Here is a 10,484-nt window from a genome sequence, read left to right on the forward strand (position 1 = left end):
AAAATCAATTCTACCAGTTAGTAAAACATATTTGGAGCAACAAGAATTAAAGTGATAAGGTGCTGGCACCCACTTTCATGAAATAGAATTTGGAAAGAGACCTAAATATGGAGATTTAATATATGATAGCTCTGTAGAAAATACTTCAATAAATTGTGTTAAGACAACTGAATAACCAACCACCAGAGAAAGGAAAGGCATTCACTTTACATCATAGTAACTCCCAGATAGATCAAAAAATAAAAATAAAATGCTGAAGATTCTTAAATGTATAATTTTGGTATGAGATGACCTTCCTTAAGTAGGACATAAAACTCTGATGCCATAGAGAAAATGCTAAGTTTGATGGCATAAAAGAGGAAAAAAAAAATGTGTGTGGAAAAAGTTTTCTTAAATAAGATAAATAAAACTTATTTTCTCTTTGAAAGAAAATTTAATTTTTGAAAGAAAAATTACTTTCAATATATAAGATATATATCGGAAATTATCAAGAAAAATAACTTAATAGGAAAATAAGCCAAGTATGTGACAGTTTCAGAAAAGGAAATGTAAGTGATTTAAAAAGGTATTCACTCCTTTAATAAGATAATTTAAAACTGTGGTAAGATTGTTTTTCTCTTATGAAATTGGTAAAGACGGAAAAGTTTGGTAACACTATTTTTAAAGATGTAAGGAAACAGGTTCAGTCTTACAAGGTTTTTAAGTGTAAATTGATACAACCCTATGAAAGACAATGCAGCAATATCTATCAAAATTGCAAAGGCCTTTGGTCCAGAAATTCAACTTCTTTACTTGTCTGCGTGTGAAATGTTCCGTGTTCATGGATAATGTCCTGTATTATACTTGCTCGTGCTCAGTACCGGTTAGTATCTTTAGACACATCCTGAGTGAAAGGCATCAGATTGGATCGGGGACCAATTAGAGGCTGTGTGGTAGAGTGAAAAGAGTATTTACATTGGAATCAAGTGGATGTATTAGAATATATGCCCTCCCACAATATATGTGTGAATTTAAGAAAGCGATGTGTCTCAGCCTGAGTACTTCAACTATAAAATGGGGGTTTGTTGGGAACAGTGGTCCATGATGGGGCCCAAGGACCCCACACGTCCTTGCCGAGAAGGCCAACCTGCAAGGCCTTCCCATCCTTGAATCTGAGCCGTTAGTGTAGCAGGTCACTCAGGCAGCCACACACAGTACAACCGCCATGCACCCTGCTCATCTCACAGGCAGGACTGGCTGGTTCACCCCTTGCTGTGATGAGTGCTGAGCCCTTGGCCGGGGTTCCCCAGCTACAGCACAACCCATTACAGTAGCCCTCCCTTGTCCATAGTTACCCACTGTCAACCATCTTCCGAAAAAATTGAATGGAAAATTCCAGAAATAATTCCTATTTTAAATTGTACTCAGTTCTGAGTAGCACTGTGAAATCTCGGGAGTCCTGCTCAGTCCCGGACACGGCCACAACATGACCATCCCTTTGCCCAGCGTCTCCGCACTGCAGACGCGCCTCAGCTGTTAGTCACTGAGTAGCCATCTCAGTGACCAGCTCAGCTGTCAGTGTATTGCCATGCTTGTGTTCAGGTCACCCTTATTTTACTTAGTAATGGCCCCAAAATACAAGAATAGTTATGATGCTGGCAGTTTGGATGTGCCAAACAGAAGCTGTAAAGTGCTTCCTTCAAGTGAAAAGTTGAAAGTTCTCAATAGGAAAAGAGAGAACTGTATGCTGAGGTTGCTAAGATCTAGAGTAAGAATAAATCTTTTATCCATGAAATTGTGGGGAAGGAAAAATAAGTTTATGCTAGTTTTGCTGCCACACCTTGAACTACCAAATTTATGGCCACAGTGCATGATAAGTGCTCAGTTAAGATGGAAAAGGCATTAGATTTGTGGGTGGAAGACATGAACAGGAAATGTGTTCCAACTGATACATGTTCCACCAGAAAATGCTGAGCCTGTACAAAGACTTTAGCAAGGGATCCCCTGAAACAAGTGACACCAACCATTTACTGCAGATAGACGAGGGTTAACAGATTTAGGAGCAGGTTTGGCATTTTATCATCTCACATCAAAAGAGGAAGAAGGGTGAGTACAGTACAGTAAGATATTTTGAGGGAGACCACATTCACAATTTTATTACAGTATATTATAATTGTTCTATTTTATTATTGGTTATTATTAATCTCTTACTGTGCCTAATTTGAAAATTACTTTTATCATATGTATGTATAGGAAGAAACATAGTACGTATAGGATTCTGTACAATCTGAGGTTTCGAGTATCCACTGGGGTCTTGGAACATATTTCCCAAGGATAAGGGGGCACTATTGTATGTGCATAGCTACCATTGGACAGATCCCATGGGATATGGGGTCAGAAAAACTGGCTCTATCACACTGAGCTGCTGTCATTTCTTGTGCTGAGAGTAATAAACTGTCTCACTCTGGTCTACTGAGTCTTAATTACTTCCAGCAACTGTGGAGTTGTGGCAAGTCGACCAGCTTGCTTGCTTTGTCATCTCCTTTGGAGCTCTATTATTTCTTGCCATCTTCCATTGAGATTGGGATTGTCCCCTTGACAGGAATAATAATACCTTGAATTACAAGGTTTCTATGAAGATTAGAGAAAATGCTTGGAAATAGCTTCATATTGTAATGGGTACAGAGTAGGCAATAAATGGTAGTTATTTTTTAAATAAATAATTTGTCACCTTTGTTCTTCAAATCAGATATCCTTGAATATCCATATCAAATGTTCTCCAGTTTATAATCTTGGCTAGCTATCATTCCACTATATAAATCAGGGGTCCCCAACCCCCGAGCCATGGACCAGTACCAGTCTGTGGCCTGTTAGGAACCAGGCTGCACAGCAGGAGGTGAGTGGTGGGCAAGCGAGCGAAACTTCATCTGTATTTGCAGCCGCTCCCCAGTGCTGACATCACTGCCTCAGCTCCACCTCAGATCATCAGGCGTTAGATTCTCATAGGAGCACCGGTTCCTGGTGCCAAAAAGATTGGGGACCACTGATAGAGATAAGTGAAATAGAGAAAAATACATTTTCTAAGCTTGTGTTTTTCAAACTGGTTCACAACCTATTAGTGGGTATAAATTCAGTTCAGTGTGCTTTCAGCAGCATTATTTTTAAAGAACAGAACAGAGAAGAATAGATCAGAATACAATGTTCTATATGTTCAAGAGTAGATAACTTTTATGAAACGTTCTCAGCTCATTCTAAACCAGTATATATTTATGTACTGGCTTATGACATAAAATACACTGTGAGTTCTATATTTTTTTTTTAATTGAAACCCACTTTTCTAAACCCTAAATTGCTGCTTGGCTTGGATGTTTGTGTGGGTTTCAATGGAATCAGATAAATAATCTTGTATTAACCAGAACAGTGCTCATATACAACCAAAGATGGCAAAAAGTCAGTAGAAGTGAATTCTAACAAATCAGACAACCAGAGCTCTTTATCTCTGACACCAGTTCATCTAACAGAGTCCTGTAGAGTTCGGTTTGAGAGATTGCAAGAAACAAATTCTACCACTTTCATTGTCAATAAATGGATTCTTGCTTTAAAATTTTAGTTTTATTCTAATTTGAGCAGAATCATGCATTCTATTTAAGCCTTTTGTTAATTTAATGAAACTGCAGAATTAGTTTGTTTCCATTTCCCACCTGAACTGTACCTCTGAGTCATTCTCTAGGGCAGAACACCTACTTTACTACTGGGTTGAGTCATTGGTTAAAAACAAAACTATAGTCCATTTTGGTACCCACATTATGATTCTTTAAGTAAAAGGAGAGTGTCATTATGAAGCAATTGATAATTAGTTTACATTTCTCCATCTTTCTAAATTTCACCCTTAAATACGTTCCTTTTCCCATACTCAGTGATTTTATTTATTGTTGAAAGAAATGCTTAGTGACAGCGTTTTAGTAGGAGCCTGTCAGGCATCTTCACTTGGACAGTGAGCCCATTTCTGGCTCCAAAGTAAACACTTGAACCTGTATCAATATCTGGTGACAAGGACTCCTGTCCTTCTTTCTTAGGCCGTTGGGCCAAAGCAGCTTCCCAGCACTTTTCCTCACTTCTCTCCTGGTAAGGACTATATACTCTTTTGATCTTTATTAATTAACTGAACAGAATTGGGTTTCTGCAAGGGTTTACAGTTTGCATCAGGAAGAAGCAATCTATGGGCACTTAGGTAAAAGAGGCTGGTGAATATTCATTAACTCACGACTTGCAGCACCACCACAGACACAGCCCGAGTAAACTACGGAGGGTGAGAACTGTGTTCCCCAGCCCCTTTCGGTGTCCCCTTCCCCGTCTCCCTCTTCCCTTCCATACGCGTTCAGAGCGCACAGCTGCTACAAAACCCCAAGGTTCCCACCTCATGTCCCCATCCTCTTACCTGCCTCCTCAACCATATCCCAAGTTCCATGTCACCTTTCCCCACAAAAACTCACGCTAATGCCTCTGATTAATGTCCCTCTTCAGCTTGGAGGGAAACTACTTGCTTTAAGTAACTTGTCTCCCCACTATCACAGCCACCACCCTGGCTCCAAGTGCGCTCACTGCTGTTCCCTGATGGACACCTCTGTTCTTACCAAGTCCCGCCTCTCCCCTTGGGTTCTAAATCCCATTGCCTTTAATGGTCTCGAGGACTCTCTTGGGTCTCCAGTTACCATCTACCGGATCATTCCCTTTGGCCAACAAGCATGCTCTGGTATCTTCTCTCAAACTAGGGAAATAAAAGCCCTTTTTAGACCTCCCACCCATTCCACCTTACGACCCCTCTCCCCCTTATCTGCACATCAAAGCTTCTCCTCAATAACTGAGCTGTATTCAGTGCTCAATAAGTGTCAGGCCTGTCCATTTACAGGGGATAAAAACCATTGTCATTCCTGTTTTACAGTTGATCCATTTATTCTAGATTACCTCTCACTTACCCACTTTGTGTATCTTTCTAGCATTACAAATTGATGACATTTTGATACCTCTGAATACCTGCTATTTCACTTCCCTGGATGTTCACTGCATGGTACCGACAAGCATCTTCCCTGATTCAACAGGGACACGTTCGCATACACTTGTACTGGCTGGAAGCCTGTACTCTACTGGGAAAGCTGGACTCCCGTTGGAGAGCTCTGGCCTCCCAGGCCAGAGCAAAGCCCCTACAGGTCCAGGTCATATCTCCCTTCCCTAGAATAAGTTGGGGTTTGTTTTATTTGTTTTGTATTCCTCAGGAGATTTCTTCAGCTTGGCATTCAGCCATTAGGACAGACGGCCTTTATTTCCACATATGTTTCTGACTGACAGCTTCCAGAAGGTGTGTGCCGTAATAGCATGAGCCTCTAAGAGGGGGAGAAAGACACGGCCAGGAAAGTCTGAAGGAGTGGGGGGCAGCCCATTCTTCCTCACCCTGTGCGCCGTTTGTTCTTCCTTATCTCACCCCCTCAATCTTAAATATTCATCCAGCATCTCAAAACATGGCTCAAGAACAAGGCCCTCCTAGGAGACTTACTCCCTTAACCTAAACGCAGAGTAAATCCATTATCCTTCCTTCAAGCCACCATAACCTTAAAGACGTGAAAAACGTGAGATTGCAAGCAAATGGAAGTGCAGAGACACAACACTGCTGTCCTGTTGTAAGGTTTAGTCTGGCCCTACTGAGAGCCAATAGTATGTATGCACTGAGACTTGGCAGGATGCAGAAAGATGCGCTTGCTTTTTGGCTTAAAGCCAAGAGCTGTAAGGTTCAAACTTGCGGCTGCGTGTCACCTTGTGATCAAAGAGAGTTAGATTGTAACAGGGACTGAATGCTTTAAAAGCCTACAGAGGCCAGGTAGTCACAGAAGTGAATAAAACACATTGGATTTAAGAAAAACAACACAAATCACTAAGGAAGGACTCTGAGTCCATGACAATGGAGGTGATGGGGAGCTCAGAGGTCTGCAGAGCATAAAGTTAGCATCACTGCCTGACCTCCACGTCTTCTGCCATGGAAGAAGGAAGGTAGAGTATTACCAGATCTTTAAAGAAAAGCCAAAAATCTGCATTTTTACATAGGCTTTCCTGAATTTTAAACATTAGTTATTAAAATATTTTTGAAGCAGTCCAAATAAACCTAGCTTACGGTTAGGTTAGGGCCCTAGCCTGAGTTTGTGATTCTAGCAAAACAGGACCAAGTGTGGCTATACCTTGCTCACAGGCCTCAAGTGAGGCCTAAAAGTCACGTCACACATTAATCACCAAGCTGTGTGGCCAGGCTTGAGCCTGCCTCACAGGGAAGAAGGAAAGGAGGAATTTCCTTTTCTTGATTTGCATAAAGTGCCCATATGTACCAGCCTGATCCTGCAGCAAAGATAGTAACACATAACAGTAAAGCTACTGTGGGGTTTCCTGGGACATAGGATTCTCATGATAAAACCAGCAAACTCACAGGTGGTCACCCTATGTATGACTGTGCCCAGCCTCTGGTTCTGGGCACAACTTTATCTCTGTGCAAGCTTTTAGGTTGAAAGTTAAGTTGAAGTAATGAGTTTCATAAAATTATTTCTTCTATTAATATTCATTCTGAAGTAATTTTAAATCAACAGAAAAGTAGCAAAAATAGTGCAAAGAAGTTCCTTATACTATTCACTCAGATTCTCCAAATGTTGCATTTACTACATTTTACCGCATTTATTTTATCATTTTTCCTCTCCCCCTCAATCTCTCAATTTCTCCCTGTCCTTACAGATACATACATGTATACATATGTCTGTATACATGAAATATATATTATGCCTCTTTAATTCTAAATACTACTTCGGAGTGTATTTTCCAGGACAAGGCTATTTGCTTTTGTACAGTGATCAAAATTGGGAAATTAACACTGATACTATACTATTATCTAATATACAGATGCTTTCAGATTTTATCCGTTTCCTCAAATGTCCTTTATAGCAAAAGAAAAAAAATGTTTCTGTTCCAGGATCCAATCTGGAATCGAACTCGCATTTTGTTGCCACGTCTCTCTGCTCTTCGGTCTGGAACAATGTCACAGTCTGTCTTTGTCTTGCAAGACCTTGACATTTTCTAATAGTACAGACCAGATATTTGTAGAATGCCCCTCAATGTTGGCGTGTCCAGTGTTTCCTCGTGATTAGATTCGGGCCACGTATTTTTGGGAAGAATATCTCGGAAGTAGTATTGTGTCCTCAGGATGTCCTGTCAGGTGGCACGTGATATCTATTCTTCCTATTCCTGGTGGTGTCAACTTTGAACACTTGGTTAAGATAGTGTCTGCCAGGTTTCTCCACTGCGAAGTTGCTATATTTTTTTACCTTTGAAGTTAACATTTACTAGGGAGATACTTTGACATTATGCAAACATTTGTTCCATGTCTAACTTTCGCCTATAGTTTCTCTTGCTAATTCTTGCTTGAAACAACTGTGTCTATGAAGACGGCCAGTGGTGATGTTCCAATGTTGTCACTTCTGCGTTTAATTGTTAGCACTCTGTGGCATGGCATTCTCTTCCACATATTTACTTTCATCAGCATGGACTCATTTCCATGCTGGATTTATTCTATAATTCATTTTACCATCATCTATTTCGCTGTTCAGTTTCTCTCATATCCAACCCTACCAAACTGGCACCAATATATATCCTTTTGAAGTGTTCCCATTGTACTTGAGCAATTCTTTATTATATGGCACAGCAGTATCCATGAGATTATTTTTTAATGAGTTCTTGAATAGAATCCCAAAATGTGGTTCAAAAAAAGCAATTCTGTAAAGAGCCAAAATACTGTGATTCAAAAATGCTATTGATGGTCTTGTTTGATTCAAGGAAAAAATTCAAAGAAACCATAGGCATGGGCACTCTTCCACCAATCTTTTGTAAATATCACTTTTTTCCTAAACAGGTTTTTGATAAGATTTGGGCATCGAACAATTCCAGATTTTGTTCCTGGCAAAGGTCAGCAGTGCTGTTTCACAGAACTTTCTGTGATGATGGAAATGTTCCATACCTGCATTTTCCAGTAAGGTAGCACCAGCCGCACGTGGCACTGAGCACTGGAAATTTGCCTAGCGTAAGAAGCTAAATTTTTTAATTTAAATTACTTTATTGTAATTTGCATTTATAAAACTACACATGGTGAGTGGCTTCCATATGGAACACACAGGGATAGAGGGAAGGTTTCCTATGGCATCCACGGAGGGTGGATTTAAATATATTAGAACAGAAATAATGAAATGCAGCCCTTAATGATTAAACGGTTAAAGAATTTTGTGGAGTTATTGAACTTAAACCAAATGAGTAGTTCGATTTATGCATTATTTAAACAGTAGATTGCAAAATCACTGCGCTCCACAGAGGCAACTCCGAATCTGTGACAGTATCATCACAGCTTCAGCTTCTGAAATGTTTATCACTGTGTCCTTTCTTGCAGGGATGGTACATGCAGATCCCAAATGTTGTTTCAAATCAGTGACATCTGGGGGCAGTGATGGAAGGAAGGCAAAAAAAAGTCTTACTTTATATTCGCTTTACAATCTAAATTTTACTTAAGTTTGCTTTATTTATGAATTGCCTATATACTTCGTGGAAAGACAAACAGGTTGTCTGGCCCAGAAGACCTAGGTTGCCTGGCAACAGTCTGACTGGCTCCAGAGCCTCCCCGCCCCAGCAGGAGGGGCTGTGCTCAAACGCAACATCCAGCGCCGTCAACAGGTGCCGGCAACTGGCACTCCAGACAGCTAACTCCTGAACAGCTGCCATTTAACCTCAGACTGCCTGATGCCCAAGCAGACACTGTGTCCCAGTTGGCAAGGTCACTCTCATGCTTGCTCTATAAAAAGGGAAAACAACTGAGTGGGGGTGGGAGACTCAGAGCGCTTCTCCTGGAGTACAGATCCATATTAGTGCAACTTGTCCCGACCCAAGTGTCCCTCCGCAGTGTGCTGAGACCAGAGATTGTGTCTGCTCAACCTCAGCTCACGGGTTCCAGGCGGTGCCAAAAACTTCGCACCAGGGTTCGTCTAAGCTTTTAGAAAGACATTTCTAATAGAAATAATCTATATATTTTTTTCCAAATAGCGGCATCAAGGAAAATCTTCAATGAAAATTCAATATATAATCATAAAGAGAAGAATGTGCTTGAGCGAGACCTGTGGATTAGATGGCAGGAAGAGTGCATTGTGAATGTCTTGATTTGGGAGGAGGTGGTTTCGCTTAGGCAGGAGAATGTCCTTGTTTGTAGGAATTACAAACGAAAGGATTCAGGGGTGTTGGGGCATTATATCAGCAACTTACTTGCACATGGTTCCAGGAAGTTTCTTTCACTATCCTTGAAACTTTTCAGTATGTTCGAAATGATTCTAAAATCAGCAATACCCTGCCTGCTCAGGCGCTTCCACTTCCTTTCTGCATTAGACATGTTTGCTTACCCCCATCCATATTCATCTCCCCTCCTTCCTTCCTTCCCAGCAGAACCCTAGCTGCATGTAGAGTGGAAACCTGCCTGTAGCCAGATTCTTTTGCAGCAGTGGTGGGAACAGGACTCCGTTCTGGGCTAAGGATGCGTGCGGAAGTTTTCCCTCTTTTGCTGCCTCTCTTCCTGCCTGAAAGGTGAAAATGAGGTTGGCAGAGCAGCCCTCATCTTGTGATAATGAGGCAATGTACAGGGGGATAAAAGCCAGCACTCAGGGCGGCAGAATAGAACTGTGTATGGAAAAAGCCTGGGTCCCTGATGGCCACACTCAACTGCTGTACCAGCTCTGGGCTACCCACCTTGGGGCTCTTTGCCATATGATAAATAGAAGCCCCTTTTTGTTTAAGCCGCCGTGGCCAAGTTTTTAGTTATTTGCACCCAAGGCATTCCTAACTATTGCAACTTCTCTATGTGTTTACATATGTGTGTACATACATATATGTATGTTTATATGCATGTTTGTACAGTTAGTGGATTTTTAAAATATAGATGGGTCATACTATCCATAATATCTGCATATTCCTTTTTAATTTTTCGCTTGACAATATATCTGAAGGCTCTTTCTATTTTGGTTCTTTTAAACATAGTATTTCATAGTCTAAATAAGCCACCATTTATTTATTCATTTTCCTATTGATTACTTCTAATTATTAGCTATTGCAAACAAAGTTGCATTGGTATGTTCTTATACATATATCTTCCTGTGTGTGCCAGTATTTCTGTAGGAAAGCGCTAGGAGAAGAACTGCTGTGTCAGAGACTGTGTATGTGTGACATTTTGCTAGAGGCCGACGAATTGCTGTCTCAAGACTATACCTTTAAACACCCACCAAAAGTGTTCAGAGCCCATTCACGCATACACTTAGTTAAGAAGAATAGTGTCAGCTTTTAAATAAGTAAAATATGCTATATTATCGTCCTTTTCATTTGCATTCACTTGACTCGGTGAATCTGCACATCTTTTCGTGTACTTACAGGCCATTTGCATTTCTTCTGTC

Source organism: Rousettus aegyptiacus, unplaced genomic scaffold (assembly GCF_014176215.1).
Source record: "Rousettus aegyptiacus isolate mRouAeg1 unplaced genomic scaffold, mRouAeg1.p scaffold_m13_p_11, whole genome shotgun sequence".
Classification (NCBI taxonomy): Eukaryota; Metazoa; Chordata; class Mammalia; order Chiroptera; family Pteropodidae; genus Rousettus; species Rousettus aegyptiacus.